Raw genomic sequence first — 18,671 nt, forward strand, 5'->3', positions numbered from 1 at the left:
GGATGGATTATAGTGGTCAGCTCTGTTCAGTCACATTTAGGATCATTTGCTAGATGTAGAATTACTGACTCAAGATGTATGAATCTTTTTCCAGATTCTGGAGACCCAAACTCACCACAATTACTCCCATCAAGTCAACTCTGACTTCAAGTGACCCTAAAGGACAGGGAAGAACTGTCCCTGTGGGTTTCCGAGGCTGTCAATCTTTATGAGAGCAGACCCCCCACATCCTTCTGCAGAGTATGGTTGGGGAGTGAGGGGGAGGGTTTGAATAGAAGATTGTTTGCTAAGTGGCTCAAAACTTAACCACCAGCTTCTTTAGATTCCTGAGATATATGGTTAATAGGAGTATCCCAAATCCTGTTCCCACTTTTGAGGAAGAATCATTTGACATTTATTTTTAACAAAACTCTCTGTATGCATTTCTTTTTTATTCAAATGGGCTTTGTACGAGTGGAGATAGTAACCTTAAATCATACAATAGGGCAATCATACAATGTGATAAACTCCCTTTGCCCTTCACTTTAATTTTTCCACAAATGTTTTGAAATCCCCTGGTGTTTGTTGCAAACAATTTTCCTATATTCTTGCTTGACTCTTCACTTTGGCAGTGACCCGGTTATTCTATGCAAAACGACCAGCTGTCCCAAGACTGTTTGCTGCGTAATTTTTTTCCTTATATATTGATCTGTGCAGTTTCCTGTATGACATATTAATACTTTGAGCATGTCAGGATCTGTTACATGGTTCTTTATTTTGTTCATTTACCTGTGTGTTTTGTGTCAACATCATACTGTTTTAATTACTCAATTACAAGATGTTCTAATATCTGGTGGGACTAATTTCCCCTCAGTATTCCTGTTTTCAACATGATTTTTAAATTTTCTTTATGGTTGATTCTTCTAAAAACATTTTATTCTAATTTTATCAAGTATTAATCCCAGCCCCCTACCCCTCATTTTTCAGTTTTTGGTGCCATTAAGACTAAGGTTTCCTTTTCAGCACATTTTAAATACATTATTGCTGCTATACAAGCTTGCTATTGATTTTTGTGTATTTATCTCATTCTACCATTTTATTGAACTCCATTTTATCAATTCAAATAGCTTTTTAATGGCAGCTCTGGTTTTATAGACATACAATTCATTTCCCTTTCTATTTATATCGGGTTTATGATATGTTTTTTGATATTATGGTACTTGATGTTTGGGGACTTATTGCCATTATGCATTTATTTTGAAATGTAGCTTTCATCAAAATAAAATTATTGTCTTTGCTGCATGGCTTCAGCTTCATGTTATTTTCTTTAAGCTTACCTGTGTCTAATATATCTTTGTTTTCTTTTGATTTTTAAAAACCTTTCCTTTTTACTTCAGTTATGCATGGTGGAAAGATCCCCGGTGCACTGTGGGTCGGGCCCTGGGCCGCTATAGGCACAGTTGGAAGTTCAAGTCACCCTTGGCTCTGTAGGGAGAAGATGAAACTGTCTGCTCTCATAAAAATATAAAGCCTCCACCTCCCAGATACAACCGCTGAAGACAAATGGGTGCACAAGCAAATGTGGTGAAGAAAGCTGATGGTGCCCATCTATCAAAAGATATAATGTCTGGGATCTTACACGCTTGAAGGTAAACAAGCCGCCATCTAGCTCAGAAGCAACAAAGCCCACATGGAAGAAGCACACCAGTCTGTGTGATCACAAGGTGTCGAAGGGATGAAGTATCAGGCATCAAAGAACAAAAAAATCATATCATTGTGAATAAGGAGGAATGTGGAGTGGGGAACCAAAGACCATCTGTAGGCAACTGGACACCCTCTTATGGAAGGGTCACGGGGAGGAGATGAGCCAGTCAGGGTGCAGTGTAGCAACAATGAAACGTACAACTTTCCTCTAATTCCTAAATGCTTCCTCACTCGATCATGATCCCAATTCTACTGTACAAATCTGGCTAGGCCAGAGGATGTACACTGGTACAGATAGGAACTGGAAACACAGGGAATCCAGGATGGATGAACCCTTCAGGACCAGTGGTATGAGTACCGATAGCAGGAGGGTGGAGGAAGGGTGGGGTAGAAAGGGGGAACTGATTACAAGGATCTACATATGACCTCCTCCCTGGGGGACAAACAACAGAACAGTAAGTGAAGGGAGATGTCAGACAGTGTAAGATATGACAAAATAGTAATTTATAAATTATCAAGGGTTCACGAGGGAGGGGGAAGGTGAGAGGGAGGAGGGAAATGAGGAGCTGATGGCAGGGGCTTAAGTGGAGAGAATGTTTTGAGAATGATGAGGGTAACAAATGTACAATTGTGCTTTACACAATTGATGTATGTATGGATTGTGATGAGTTGTATGAGCCCCCAATAAAATGACTAAATATATATGTATACACTCACACACACACACACACACACAGAGAGAGAGAGAGAGAGAGAGAGAGAGAGAGAGAGAGAGAGAGAGAGAGAGAGAGAGAGAGAGAGAGCCTCAGAAACCCTCTAGCGGGTCGCAGTGAGTTGGAAGTGATTTGATGTCCTTGGCTTGGGTTTGGGTTGTGTATGATGGACATCTGGGGGAGTGCCTGCCATTTGGTCCATTTGGTCCTTCTCTCCCAATCACTTGGCTGCTATTGGAACTGCCATGTTAGTCAAATGCATCCCCCTTCTCTGGGACGTAGTTGATTGGGCTTACTATGGACCCCTGACCTCAGTGTGGCCAATCAGAGAGCCCTAATCCACTAGCTGTAGTCAATTGGTTCATATAACGTTACTCTACCTCTATCAGGCCCCTTACAGGCTATCTTGGAGTACTGTGAGAGTGAGGCCCATTTCTCTCTGCCTAAGATATAAAAATCAGAGCTGTCAGAGGCTACATATTTTTCAGCATATGGATTTCAGCTGATTCTCAACTCACAGTGACCTCACGGGACAGAGTAGATCTGCCCCCATAGAGTTTTCATGGCTATAATCTTGATGGAAACAGACCACCAGACTTTTTCCCCATGGTGCTCCCTGGGTTGGCTCAAACTGCCCCCTTTTGATTGGCAGCAGTGGCTTCATTGTGGTACCACTGGAGCATCTTATGGAGAAAACCTGTGTCCAGTAGGAGAGAATGAAGCCGACACACCACAAGTCTGTGCATCAGACAGCGGCAAGGTAAACAAACACGATCCGAGGCCCAGTGAAGCCCCAGTTTTTGGTGCTCCTGAGAGGCAGCTACATTCCTGTGCCCGAAGTTGTCCCACGGCACATGCTGGTCCAATAAACACCACCGCACCCCCTTTTTTGCTGTTCAGGTTCATTCGAATTGGTTTTCTGTCACTGGCAACAACGGATTCCTAGCTAGTATAAGACATATGTTTACAACCAGCTTAGATTTGCTCTTGAGGCCAAAATGTTAGTGCGATGGATAGCTCGTTTCGTGAGGCAACGATGAAAGCTGGACGTTGAATGAAGCATGCTGAAGAAGAATGGCAGCATTTCAAGTTGGCGTGGGTCAAGATCGCCGAAAGTTCCACGGACTGCTGACAGAACAAACATATCCCTCTTGGTCTTGGAAGAAGGGCTGCCAGAGTGCCTCTTAGAGGCGAGGATGGTGAGGCTTTGTCTCACATGCTTTGGGGCCGCTGTCAGGAAAGACCATTCCCGGAGAAGAACCTGTCCCTGGAGAAGGGCACCATGCTCGGTCAAGAAGACGGAGATCCTCACGGAGACAGGTGGACTCAGTGGCTGCAGCAATGAGCTTCCACAGATGAAAAATGGGGATGGTGGGCAGGGCTGGGGGAGGTTCGGGTATTTGCACAAGGGGCGGTTCTGACTCAGAGCGGCCTGGCTGGTCCTAACAACAGCGATGGTGGAGTGGTTTCTTTATGTTCCACCAGTCAGTTCATCAGGGTCTTAAGAGAAGGAAAAATCGCATATATTCATTGAGGCTCCTAGGTCTCCTCCTCATCCTTGATCTAGATAATGCCCACCCCCTTCGGATTGAAGCCCATGTCGTCTGAGCCACCATGTGACCACTTTGCCAAAGCACATAATCTGAGCGGCAGAACACTGGTTTCATGGCCTCTGGATGGACTGAGGGTAAAAGAGAGCCGGTTCTTTCTAAAACATGCCCTGTGGTTCTCTCCTCGGGACTGCCACCCGTACTGCTTGCCAGCTAAAGACAATTAAAAGATCACGTCGGGGAACTAGCTTTCCCAAAGGAGCATCTTGCCTGTCAGCTCCCAGCAGTCTCAGGGAACGGAGAGTTAGTCAGACTCTCCACGCATGTGACAATGAGACACATCAATCCTAGCGGAAGACCGCTCTGAGCATCACCACGGTAACCTGACAACCACGCCACCGAGAACGTCCAGAGCGGTGCATCTGTTGTCCAGACATGGATGGACCGTGCCGGATCGTTTTGAGTCTCTTGCTGGCAGCTTAGGAAGCAAATGACTCTACGGAGTGCCAGAGGTCCTGGCTCACTGACTGAGCCACTAAATCAGACTAATTGAGGCAACAAATATACCTGGACGCTTCCTTGAGAAAATGCAACTCTCGGAACATATGACATGTACTTCTGGCTTGGCCAGGCATATTGACAACCAGGCATCTCGGAGATTGCTGGTGATTTGTATTGATTACAAGAAATACGGGATGATTTCTCAAGATTGCACACGTACCTTTGCCCCCATGCAAACGCAAACAGAAATGCCAAATGGAATTCATACATGAAGCACAAATCTTGCCCGAGTCCGTGACAATCGAGAGCTTTTATCGCTGAACGGCAGCTTTCAAACCCCTAGGAAATGATTTGAGGGGTTTGGTGCAGTTCACAACGGGCCAAGTGTCAATGTCACAAATGCTTTCCAGAAAGGACTACAGTTGTTTGGCTACTGTGCTGGCAGTCTCAGCAGGACAACTAAGAAGGACCACGTGACCAACAGCCCACATTCCTTTCTCGGGCCCTGATGTGGAGCTTGGAAGACAAAAGGGGGGGAAATGAGGTGAGGACAAATAACGTTGACCGCTAACTTCAACATGTCCACTTTTTGTTCTTTTAATCACAATGAAAGAAGCAGGAAGGGGGAAAACATGAGAAGATGACTTTACGCACCGGATTGCTGGGTTTCATTGGAGGAATCAAGGCACTGCTGTGTAATACAAAGCAAAACAAACCCACCAGAAGCAGGGACACCCCTCTCGCAATGCCCAAGAAGGAAGGCGCTTTCCTGAAGACAGCCGCTCACCATGTTGATGTGCTAAACAGGTGGATAGTTAATCAATGTCTGAGACCCTAAATTATATTGCAAAGAGGTTGAGATGTTATCTTACACAAATTATTCATGAAGCAGATGCACGATCTCTTTTCTCCAACATGCAACCTCTAAATCAGTGGTTCTCCACCTGCCTCATGCTGCGGCCCTTTCATACAGGTCCTGATGTGGTTGTGACCCCCAACCATCACATTATTTTCGTTGCTACTTCATCACTGTAATGTTGCTACTGCTATGAATCGTAATGTAAGGATCTGATATGCAGGGTGTATTTTCATTGTTACAAAGTAAACATACTGAAAGCGTAGTGATTAATCGCAAAAACAATGTCATTATATATTGTGAAATATGTATTCCTAATGACAAATAAATGAAATTTTGTCCTGAAGCATGGTATAGCGTGGATAACAGTCTTCACACCGGGTGCTCGTATGTGGGTGTATCTGCATGCGGGCAGACACGGATAGAGGAGCGGTGTCTCGGTTCCTAAGACCATCAGAAAGATGTGTTTTCTGATGGTCTTAGGCAACCCCTGTGAAAGGGTTGTTTGACCCCCAAAGGGGTTGAGACCCACAAGTTGAGAACCACTGCTCCAAACAAAGATCAAGAGTAACTCTGGTGAGTTGAGGGTTTCAGCTACAACTTAGAGCCATTGGGCATTTTGTTGTTGCTTTAAGCTTTATCATGCACTGATTATGTACGTCCATAGAGTATCCAAAACCTCTATAACTACATGCCCAGATTACATAGACGCTGCATCAACTCTGAGTAATCACCAGGTCTAATCATATATAAAATGATCTGTCAGCCACACAGTTCATTCTTCTTCTCTGACTTTCATACGGAAAGATATCTTATGATGCAGTATGATCAATCTAGGATGTCATCCCCAAATATCCCTAAGCTTCTTTGGTTGGACACCATTTTCCTGTACCCTAAGAGATAATTCTTTTTTTAAAATCATTTTATTAGGGGCTCATACAACTCTTATCACAATCCATACATACATCAATTGTGTAAAGCACATTTGTGCATTCGTTGCCCTCATCATGCTCAAAACATTTGCTCTCCACCTAAGCCCCTGGCATCAGGTCCTCTTTTTTTTCCCCTCCCTTTCCCCTCTTCTTCCCCCCTCCCTCATGAACCCTCGATAATTTATAAATTATTATTTTGTCATATCTTGCCCTGTCTGACATTTCCCTTCACCCACGTTTCTGTTGTCTGTCCCCCAGGGAGGAGGTCACATGTAGATCCTTTTAATCAGTTCCTCCTTTCAAACCCACTCTCCTTCTACCCTCCCAGTATCACCACTCACACCACTGGTCCTGAAGGGATCATCCACCCTGGATTCCCTGTGTTTCCAGTTCCTATCTGTAGCCAGACTTGCAAGGCAGAATAAGCAAATGTGGTGAAGAAAGCTGATGTTTCCCGGCTATCAAAAGATATAGCCTCTGGGGTCTTAAAGGCTTGAAGGTAAACAAGCGGCCATCTAGCTCAGAAGCAACAAAGCCCACATGGAAGAAGCACACCAGCCTGTGCGATCACGAGCTGACAAAGGGTACAGTTATCAGGCATTAAAGAACAAAAAATCATATCATTGTGCGCTCACCTCCATGATATGACCGCTGAAGACACATAGGTGCAGAAGCAAATGTGGTGAAGAAAGCTGATGGTGCCCGGCTATCGAAAGATATAGCGTCTGGGGACTTAAAGGCTTAAAGGTAAACAAGAGAGTAATTCTTTTGAGTACAGCTCAAAGAAGAAGCTTAACTGAATTTGAAGAAAAAGAGTCGAATTGGAGTTGGGAGACCAGAGGTTGCCTTTTAGCTCTACCCCAAGTGAGCCTGATTGATAGGATTCCATCTGTTTCCCTTACAGGTAGACGCAGAGTGTCACCCAGGCACAAGGGGTTGCTCCATTGGGTTGCTGGCGTGCTGAGTTGCTGATCTCCTCAATGCCTGGTTGGAATGGATGAAGTTTGCAAACGCTGGAACCTCCAGGTCTCTTTCCAACAAGAAGCTTCAACAATCGACCCCAGTATGCTGGGGGGAGGGGATTGAGAGAAAGAAAAAGTAATCATTTTCTATGGATGTGATCCATGATATGAAAAAGTGTTGGGGTTGAAAACACTGGCATTTTACAATCCAGAAAGACAAAGGCTGAAATAGGATCAAAGTTTTCAAGAGCATGCTGTGGACACACAGAGAAAGTGTCCTTTAGGGTTTCGTTCGCTTACCCTTTGTTCTCAGAGCCTTCCTGGAAAGGACCCTAAGCCACGCCCCCTTAAAGCAGGTCAGGGAAATGTCTAACTACGGTCTACCACGCTGGCCTCGCTGTAGCCTCCCCAGCTTCGTCTCTTACTGCTCTTACACAAAACCCTGCAGCCATGGCTAACCTGATCTAGCCCCGTAGACACAGTGTCCATGTCTTTGTTCAAGCGGTGTCTTCTAACTACTGTGCACGTGCCAAGGAGCTATCCCTGCCTCCCTCCCTATGCCTCCACAATCCCACCTGCATTCAGCCCATTGCTCTCTTCTCTTTGATTACCTTTCCACCTTGAACACCGTCTGTTTGGGCACTTTTTGTCACATTGTGAGTCACAGGTCCCCATTCCCCATTAGGAGGTGGACGCTGCTAGATACTGCTTCAGGGACCGCACCTCATTTGTCTTTGTGATTGTGAGTGTTGGCACTATAGACGCCTGGCCAATATTTCCCAGGCAGCTAGATATACTGACACATAACTGAATGATTGAATGGATGTGGGCCAATGCTTGCCAAATCCCCAAACTTTGGTCTAAGAGTTTTGTGAACAAAAAGAATACAAATCCTATCACTGGCACTTCGCATGTCCTAAGTTATCCTTGTATATCAACCTTTATCCTCTTAGGCTAATTTCTTGATTCTCCGAGGAAGTCAGAAGTTACCAACATGCAGCAATACCATGTGTTGGAGGTAGGAGGAGGACTCGATTCTTCTCAGATGCTCTATTGAAAGTCTTGAGGCACAAAGACAAGTCTGGCTGTTGCAGGGAGCCTGGTTGGTACAAAATTCTTTCGTGGGAGGCTGATTAGAAGGTTAAGATATGTTGGCAAAGCAAAAGAACTTACTCTTTCAATCTCTCGAGGCAGTCATATGAATTCGAGAGAGCTCATTCTTATCTTTGCTTCTACCCCAGAGTTTGGCTGAGAACCCTAAATCCAGGGAGCATCACATCAAATGGCCGAGCAGCATCTAATTCCAAGCACCACCTCTGGGGTGGAGAATGGAGTTTCATGGAAGGATTCAGACTTTGAAAATGTGATTGCTTAAAACAACAACAACAACAACAAAATGGTTACTTTATGGAAGAAAAATAGGGCTTGAATGGATTACATTCCATTCTTGTTCTCCTAGCATTAAGGTGTAAACAATGTGGTGACATACACACGATGACGGTTTCTCTCCAACCCTTCCCCCTAAGTCAGAGTCACAGAGTCACAGGAATCTAATCTTCCAGTGAACCGGGCCTTGCTGTCACCAAGCAGAGGCCCATCAACACCTACAAGGAAGTTCTGAGCTCTGTGGCTCTCTTCAGTGAGCCTTGCACTGCCATGGGTTTTCGGTGGAGATGCCGGATTCTTCAAAGCCTACCCGTTTCCTGATTCCCAAAGGCATCTTTTTCCCCAGCTAGAAGAGTGTCTTTTTGAGCTTGGACTTCCTACCCTTGAGAAGGAGCCGCCATGCTTCTTTGCCAAGTGTGAACTGAGCAGATGGTGTTGTTTTACTCCAGTTGATTTTGCACGGACTGAGAAGGAGGCTGTGGGGGAAGGGACCCATGCGTTCTCTCCCTGATTGCTAAACACAGTTTACTGGCACAAGAAAAGCGATTTCACTAACATTGGCTCATCTGCTTCTTAATGAGGACTGGAGCTTCAGTCCTTTCACTTCGGGCTGGATGTTATTCCCCCCAGGTTTTCCTCTCCATCCAGAGAGACCTGCATTCTTCCCATTATAGCAGGAAATATGTGTTGGCGCTCTTTGCTCAAGCTGATTTTTGACGGAATCACCGAAGCCATAGAAGTCACCCCCTCCCCTCATTTTTGTTTTAACTATAGTTGTTCCTCTCCAAGCTTAGTCACCTAATCTTCAACTCTACATTGTACCTACAGATGACTTTGTACTCCAAAGATGGCCCCTGTGAACCTCAAGGCTAGAGACTCCAGTACTCTGATGGAAACATTGCTGTTCACCTTCTGACAATCAAGCAACACACACACACACACACACACACACCTCTTTGCCTCACAGAGAGATCTCTGTCTGGATTGCTGGGAGGAACAAAGGCCAAAATCGCGGTTGAGACACCTCGGCTTCTATCCCGGGCTAGAGGACGTTCGTGCCTTCTACTGCGTTAGCACACGTGGGATTGGGGGACTCCGGTTCAATCCTACCCGAGGAAAGAACCAGGAGGGCTTCCTGACCTACCAGCCATCTCGGCGTGTGTTGTTTCCACCCCACACCACCTTTACGAAGCTACGGCATCTTTTGAGGTTGCTGGCATAAAAGCATTGGTCATTAGTGTAGACTTGGCTGAAAGAGAGGATGGATGCAGGAAGGAGTTAATACTTCCTAGATTGTTCCTGTTTCCTTTTACCTTCCTACTTCTCCACCATCACACTCACCCTACTTCCGCCTCTTACTAATTCCTCTCAGCTAGATTGCTGTTGCTCCAACACCCCCAGGATCTCTACGTCCTTTTTGTTGTTGATTTTAATTCCCTAGTTGTTCCCCTGTCAATGGGATTGTTTGCTCACTGCTCTCTTCCCCCACCTCCTTCTCCTCCCAAGTCCCTCCGGGACTGTTGGTCCCTTTGCTTTCTCCTCCAGCTTGCTTCCCATGCCTATCTTGTAAAAGTAGGCAAACCAGAAATACCATGGACCAAAGATAACAAAAGATGGAAAAGAAAGAAAGGGAAAAACCCACATAATTCCAGGTCTGTCTGCTGACCTTTATGACTATCTCCCCACCGGTCTTAGGGGAATTCCGGGAGCTGCCCCTCCTAGCCTGTAGTCTATTTTGGGGGCTGTTTAGGGGCTTTGTGGCTTTGCTTTGTTCCCATTGCTGATCTGTTGTGTTCCCATCTTGGTTTGCCCTGCTTCACGGGGTTCACACCAGACTAACTCTCCACTGTGTGTCCCCGGTATTGTCCTCGGTGTGCTCCAGTGAGGGGACAACATGTCTTGAGCTGTTGTCGGGCTTACAGTCAGTCCTCTCTGTGCCTTAGCAGCTCCATGCGGGGACATCGTCCTCTGGGCTTGGTGTGCCAATATCGGGTCTAGACTGTCCCTTTCTCTTCATTCCTCTTGGTTTGCTTCTGTGTGGGTGTGGGATACGGGCCCCTCTCCCCAACCAATAGGTTTAGTGTTATTCTCAGTAGTACATGTTTCCAGGAAGGGTTAGGGGGTCAGTTTGACTGTGATTGGGGCTGGCCCTGTAGCCCACTCTGTTCATGTATTTCTCCATGTGGTTACATTGCCCTCAGGGTTCGGTGAGCCGTGGTGGGGTCTGCATGCACACTCCCAATTCTGTGGCGACATGACCAATACTCTCCCCCTAGGTGGGTTAGTGCCCTGCTGGGCATACCCTCTTCTTAGAACCCACAATAGTAATCATCCATTATTATGTAAGCCCACACTCTGGTGGGGACGTGTCGGTGTCTCACCCCCACTCCCAGGGACATTGCACAACATCCAATTCCACCTCCCAACTAATTTTGTTCATCTCCTATACGAACTCTGGCTCAGCCTCCAGGACACACTGAGACTTTTGTCTACTTGGTGCTCAGACAACTTGCAATTCCTCCCTACTCTTGTCTCTTGTTTCCTTGACCTCCGTTTCTCTTTGCACTTCTTTCCCCAAGACTCATCCCAGCCCTTCCTTGTTTTGACGGCCTGTTTTGGATGCCCTTCTTTGACCAAGATCAGAGTCAAGTGGAAAAGTCCCAGGACAAACACCCCCACACGACTGACTCTTAAAAGGAAGAGATCCTGCTTCTTCCAATCTGCCTGGGCCATGCACTGAGAGTGGTGTGTCACATAACGTGAATTCTCCGCCCTTAAATGAGACCATAACATTGCCTTCAAGGAACGTGCAGCCTTGCTCATTCTCTACCAACAGAGACTTAAACTCATCGGGATGGGCCACCTAGGGCCTCAGAGACTGACCAAAAGCTGAAGGTGGCTGGTTCCTGGAAGCCTAATGCTAGAAGCGCTCCTGCTCCGTGGCCTGCTTGCTACTTGGTTGAATGTTCCTCCTGCACCTGCCTTGGGCTGACAGCTGTCCATATGGGCCTGCTGTATGTCGGGAATTCTGTCCTTCAGAACAGGGGCCTGGTCTCTGGACCTGGCTATCAGGCATGCTGTGACTATGAAGTTCCCCTCATTTGGTTTTGGCAAACTTACTTAACACAGGTATGTGAAGGCCCGTGCCAGCCCTTGCTGGCGGAAAGCCCTGACCCAACTCAGTCACCAAAGTGGCCCCAATGCACAAAACAAATGCAAATTTCCAAGAGAAAGATGAACTTACAGCGTTAAGGTTGCCAGGTGTCTGGCATTGAGCCAGGCAACCTGGTATTTTAACTTCCTGTCTAGTAAAAACAGAGAGGGCGGGGCACATATTTCTGAAGCGTTATAGTGAGGAAAAGAAACTACTTCTCAAAAATAAAGGATCTCAAAAAATAAAAAATAAAGGATCTCTATAATGATAAACAATCTTCAAAATAGAGATATGCATGATTTAAATAAAACACTTGTTAAACAACTCCCTGTTCTCCCCAACCCCTCCTCCCAAACATAGGTCTGACACTTTTTGTAGAGAACACTTGGGACCCTAAATTGTTCTCTTTGAAAACTTAATCCCTTCCACCTTCAATTGAAGAATGCTTCAGAACTGGCTCTGTCGCTTTCAAAACACCATCTGTGAGCAGGGAGATGCACAGCAAGTAGAACCGGGGAGTCAACCAACTATCCAGAATTATGTTCAAATGTTTGGTTTTCAGAAGAGTATAAAGAGTGGTTTCCTTGGAATTTCTCTCTTAATCCTAAAAATAAGGATGGGTTTCCAGGGACGTTCAAGCATGATTTTCTTTCCCTTTCACCTAATAGTGTATTTGGAAAGTGCTACTTGATATCTCAGAAAACCTCAGAATTCTTTTAATAATTTCCTTCTGCTTTGAACTAAGACACTTTTTTTTTGTTCTTGAAAAAAAAAAAAAAACCTCAAAACTGGAACCAACAAAGATTTGGAACCGTCTTTAACTGTACCATGTTTTGAAAGCAAATCAGAATATTGCCTTTGCCGGTTCATAACATCCCCTCTCCCTGGCCTTTCTGTGTGCTTAACAATTGAATAAAAGTTAAAAGGTCACATCTCTCTTATCCCATCACCAACATATACAGTCTTCCAATTACCCACAAAGGGCAGATGTTTCCAAGGAATTATTTATTGTTTGTTAGCAAAAAGTCAAAGGCCATAGCTTTGTGTCATACATAGGAAGCTGTAGAGTAGAATTTTAAAATCCCTAAGCCACAAGGGGAAGACAAATAAAGCATGTCACTTTGACAGTATTTCTGAGAATGTGTTAACCAATCGCCTGTGAAACACATCTCTATATTGGATCTGAAGAATTACTTAAAAATACAAAAGTATCAGCGTCATAATCCATTGGTTTCACCAATGTTTATGGAATGACTACAGGCCTGGCACTGTTAACCCCAAAGCCCAAACCAAACCATCAAATTGATTCCAACGCAAAGTGACCCTGAATATAGGATTTCTGAGGCTATAAACCTTTATGGGAGCAGACAGCCTCATCTTTCTCCCTCTGTTAAAAATATTATACTGCAGTTAACAAAATAGGGGGCTTGGGGGAAGACCCAATAGTTAAACCTATGAAGAAAAAAGTCTGTTTCCTTAGCAGATCTAGTTTACAAACACTAATAAAATCCAGGATTTGAGACCACAAGTCTCTTTTGGGATGACGCCCTCCTGAAATGTTTTGTAGGGTTTTCAGTACCCAGTCCCTGAGAGGTAGACAGCCTGCTCCTTCTTTGTGATCTGTTCTTTGGTCCAGAAGCCCCGCTGAAACCTGTTCACCTTGGGTGTCCCGCTGCTGTTTTAAATACCGGTGACCTAGCTTCCAGCATCACATACAACCGCAAACTGAGGATGAAAAAGAGCAAGACTGTCAAGGAAATGGATTGACCCAGTGGCTGCAACACTGCGTTCAAAGGTCATGGTTGTGATGCTGATGCGGGACCAGGCACTGTGTGGCTCTGTGAGGCACAGGGGCTGAGTGCACAGCAAGAGCTGAGAGGCATTCATCTCCCAACTCCTCCTTCTCTGCCAGATCTGTTGCTGGGAAGTCTGACTCTGCCTCATGGTGACCCATAGGTCTCAGAGCAGAACTGTGCTCCAGTGGGTGGTTTTGCAGAGGCACATCACCAGGCCTTTGTTCTGAGGCACCTCTGGGTTGACTTGAACCTCCAACCTTCAGGATAGCAGTCAAGTGTATTAAGCATTTGCGTCACCCAGACCCATCAATATTTTATTTTAACAATAGAAGGTCCATTTCTGGGCAAAGAGCCTCTGAGTTCATGGAGTAATCTCCCTGGGTAAATGATCAACCGTCTTTCAGATTCAGTTGACTGCTCACATGTGAACACAACCATTCCGTGAACATCTCTAATAAGAGAGAACGTTGTTTTGGTCATTGAGTTTCAATTGAGAAACATAAGGAAGTATTCTCACCTTACAGCGGCCCTGCTATGAAATGGCATGGATTATGCAAATTGAATGGATTATGCAAATGGAATGGATTATGCAGATGCTCAGGGGTTTCTCATCTATGTCAGACTCTTCTCTCCTGACCTCCAATTTCTCTCTTCTACTTCGAGGTCTCACAACAGGAGATAAATTCACCATTGGACTAGTTTTTGCAGGCATATTTCATTTTTCGTTTTTTTACAAATTGAAGGTTTGCAAAAATCAGATGGCACCATTTTTCCAACAGGTACTTTGTGTCTCTGTCTCACATGTTGGTAATCCTTGCAAAAGTTCAAACTTTTCCATGATGCGATTGCATTCGTAATAGATGATAGTGTAGATGTGGCTTTTTAAAGCTATAACTTCATATGCATTAGGAAACAAACGAACACAACACCCACAGGGCTCCCTTGATTGCCTTGGTCTGGAGCTCAAGCAGGTGTCTGCATGGTGTGCCGTGTGCACTCAGCACGAAGAGCTTTCTCTAGGTATCGTTTTTACATACACGGGCACCTTGTGGAGGATTATGTTCTACTGACAGTCACTGCATCTACACGAGAAGAGGAAATGAACATGTGGAAGGCTCACATTGTATGCCAAACACATCGCATGTGCTATCATGCAATTCCTACAACAATATCCCGCAGACGGTTGTTTCTCCCCTTGTAGGCAAGGACTCTGGGGCTCAGGCGTGCTCAAAGCTAGACCCCAGGTCATCCAGTCCTCGTGTCGGACGGAGCCCGTCCTCAAACGGGGCCTGTGTGTTCCTTATTCTGGATTCATTCATCAAAGCCTTTTCTTTTTGGCGCTGAGACCTCAGGAGCGCCCCCAGAGTGATGGCCGTCTGGCAAGAGACTGAAAGTGGGGGGAGAGAACAGAGAAAAGAAATGGGAGACAAAAAGGAAACATTTTGCTGACTTTGCCCTTTTCGCTGAGGTCAGATCCAGCACATTCTGACTGCTTTGATAAAATTCCTGATTCTCAGAATTACTGACTTGGCAGGACCTTCGAGGTCGTTGAGCCCAACCCGCCATTAAAAGCTTTATTCAGTCATTAACTCACTTTATTACTGCTGGTGATCTGGGAAGCAGTGTCATTGACTTGGCAAGTGAGCCGCATGGCTCTAAACCACAGTTTCCCCCTCTCTCTCACCGTGGGCTGCTACAGAGAGATTGGGCTTTAAGGAAGAAAAATTCTTTACATCTTTTCGGTTCTTCCAAGTTGTCACAGCGTTTTCACACACCCTGCTCTTTCAACTCTCATTTTAGTGGAAGCATCTATACTGGTGCAAACGGCTTGCACTTGACTATTAGCCTTAAGGTTGGCAGTTTGAGCCCACCCAGCAGCACCACAGAAGAAAAGTCCTGGAATCCGTAAAGATTGTTCTTATTGTTGTCAGGTACTGGCTAACCACAAGCCTGTGTACAACAGAACTAAGCAATGCCTGGCCCTGCATCATTCTACATGTGAGCCCATTGTTGCAGCCACTGTGTCAACCCGGCTCTTTCTTTTCTATGCCGATCCCTCTCCTTTACCCAGCATGATGGGACTAGTCCCTCCGGATAACATGTTCAAAGTCAAAAAGATGAAGTCTTGCCATCCTCCCTTCTAAGGAGTGGGCTATTTAGGTTTCTTGGTGGCATCATGGTGCCTGTACGAAGATATGGGTGGAGTTTAGCCTGTCAACTAGGTCACAGCTTGATGACCTCATTTGGAGGTGCCACCAAGTTAAATGGCTCTCTGGAGGTGGGCCACTCTCTCTCTCTGCCTTCACTTTCCTACCAGTGAGTATGATGTGTGAGCCCTGGTGATGCGCCCACTGCCATTGGATCCACAAGACTTTGCACTCACCTACCTGTGATCTCCCTGCATCGTTGCATGTGGCTTCGTGAATCTGAAGAGGGATTTATGGACTAAAATTAGATTTATGGAGTAGCATCAGACTTAGGGACTTGATCTGGACTGGGCTGGGAAGTTTTCCTGATATAAGCTCTCTCTTATACACGTGTGAATGCCTCTAGATTTGTTTCTCTAGTCAACCCGGCCTAACACAAGGAGCAATCTGGATATACTTCTTCCAAGATAGATTTTTTCCCCCTGCTCTGGCAATCCACGGCATATTCAATATTTCTGCACATTTAATGAGCACAATGAAGTGTCGTGGACTTCCCATCGATGTCACAGCCCCCAAAGCCCTCTCCAGGAGTTCTACTCTGTAACACACGGTGTTGTCATGAGTCAGAACCAGACTGCATGACAGTGAGCTTGGTGCTTTCATTTGATTGTACAGTAGAGAGAGCCAGGATCTGGACTTGTCTAAATCTGGATTCAAATGACCACTCTGCTGCAGATCAGCCATCGACACTTGGGCCGATCATCTAATCTCTTTAGGCTGCCCTGAGAATGCTGTCTAATTGTGTATTTTAAGGCTCCGCCTTCTCATTGGGAAAGTGGGAGCAGGACCATCTTCCACATGAAGCAGAACTAAGGGTTAAATAAATAAGGTCAGAGAGGCAAAGTGCCTGCTTGCTCACGGCAGGTACTCCGGGTTGCTTGCTTTTCATTTTCTCTTCTTACATCTTAGGCAGTGGAGCGGAATGGGGAGCAAAGCAGCTTCCCCAAGACAACACTGGCACTGATTGGTGAAGGGAGGCCGCCTCCTTTTGATTTAATCTTTTCCTAACCGCCCTCCCAGGGTGTTGGTGGCCAAGCTCTTTTACTGCAGGCCTCTCCTCTGAGATCTCAGCTCCCCGCCAGTTTCAGTACAGATCCCCTCTTACTCGCTCCCTGCGTGTTTTCTGGGCTCTTCGTCGTCGTTGAAGACAAATGAACTGGGCGTATTCAGCCATGTCCCTCAAATGCGAAGTCTGGGCCCTCCTGCAGGAGACAGAGCAGCTGTGGCGGCATCGGGGCAGATGGGCTCCGAGTCCCTGGGCTTCTGGTGCCTGCCTGTGACGGGCTGCAGGCTGCCTTCTGAAGTTTGATTAAGGCTCCCATTGCCCTGCAGCTTCCCCAACCCTTCCCTAATAAACGTTAGGGTTCATTGGTCCTCCACTCTGCCTGTTCCAAACCCTTGCAGCTGACAGAGTGGTGCCGTCACAAAGAGTCCCTCAGAGGAATCACTGCCCGAGAAAGCAGCGATTTTTAAACAACGAGGTGACTCTTCCAAGTCTACAAAGGAACACATGCAAGTCTTCTGCAACACTCTCTGAGACTGCATGGTCACCCTGTGTGTGTGGGGTGTGTGTGTGTGGGGGGTGTGTGTGTGGGGGGGGGGGTGTGTGTGGGGGTGGGGGTGTGTGTGGGGTGTGTGTGGGGGTGGTGGTGTGTGTGGGGTGTGTGTGTGGGGTGTGTGTGTGTGTGGGTGTGTGTGTGCGTGTGGGGTGTGTGTGTGTGGGGTGTGTGTGTGTGGCGTGTGTGTGCGTGTGGTGTGTGTGTGTGGGGTGTGTGTGTGAGGGGTGTGTGTGTGGTATGTGTGTGGGGGTGTGTGTGGGGTGTGTGTGTGTGTGGGGTGTGTGTGTGGGGTGTGTGTGTGTGGGGTGTGTGTGTGTGGGATGTGTGTGTGGGTGTGGGTGTGTGTGGGGGTGTGTGTGGGGGTGTGTGGGGTGTGTGTGTGGGGTGTGTGTGTGTGTACAAAGAAATACACAAGCAAGCTGGTTTAGAATACAGCAAGCTACATATGCAGAGCACATTATCAAAAGTTACGGCTCACTTGTTTCCTGGATCATAAACCCACAGAGTACAATTGGAATATTACCCAGCCCAGAGGAAATAAATATAGCATCATTGAGCTGAGAGAATTCTCAGGAGGTCTTCTAGCCGACCTATCCATCTATCTGTAAGTAGAGGGAATGCCTTAACGAACCAGGATTCATGGAACTTTACTGAGACTCTCTGGGGACAGGCTAAGACTCTAAAGTCTATCTACATATGTAAAAAAGTTTGCTTTCCACCAAACAACAATCCCTCGGGGTTTCCCACAGGTAATAAATATGTTTATTTTCCTTTCTGGGGAAGAAAGGCTCTGGGAGCATGATCTTAGAAACCTTGCCAAGGAAACCTCTGGTCACACCCACCTCTAGTCCTTGGGGCCAAAGCCATTCATTTGTGTCTCTGTGGCCTCGTGCTTGGAAAGGCTATCAGGGACTTGCCCACCATGGCCAACGAGGATGCCTTTTGCCTGCGGGTCCACTGGCAGATACCATCACCATTGCTTTCTGGGAAGGCAAAGCACAACATCAATTCAGCTGGCCAAGTCTTCCCGAGCCTGGGTGGCCCAAGCGGTTTGCCGAGCTAGCGGTCAGTGGTTGGAATCCACCCAGCAGCAACTCGGAGGAAAGGTCGCGTGACCTGCGTCTGTGACGATCGCGGCTAAGACCACTCGGTGCGCAGTTCTAACTCTGCCGCGCATGGGGTCACTGGAAGCTGGAACTGACTGGACAGCAAGGGGTTTGGTTGCTTTTAAGGCATCTGCCTCTCCTGGGTCCCCAGTAGCCCTGAGAGTCTCACAGTCCCCTGCAAACGCAAGTCACTGTTACACGCGATTGTTCTCGTTCCCAAAGCACCTGCCAAGCCCTCAAGGAAGGAAAGTGGAGAAGGGAGAGGA

Source organism: Tenrec ecaudatus, chromosome 17 (assembly GCF_050624435.1).
Source record: "Tenrec ecaudatus isolate mTenEca1 chromosome 17, mTenEca1.hap1, whole genome shotgun sequence".
NCBI lineage: Eukaryota > Metazoa > Chordata > Mammalia > Afrosoricida > Tenrecidae > Tenrec > Tenrec ecaudatus.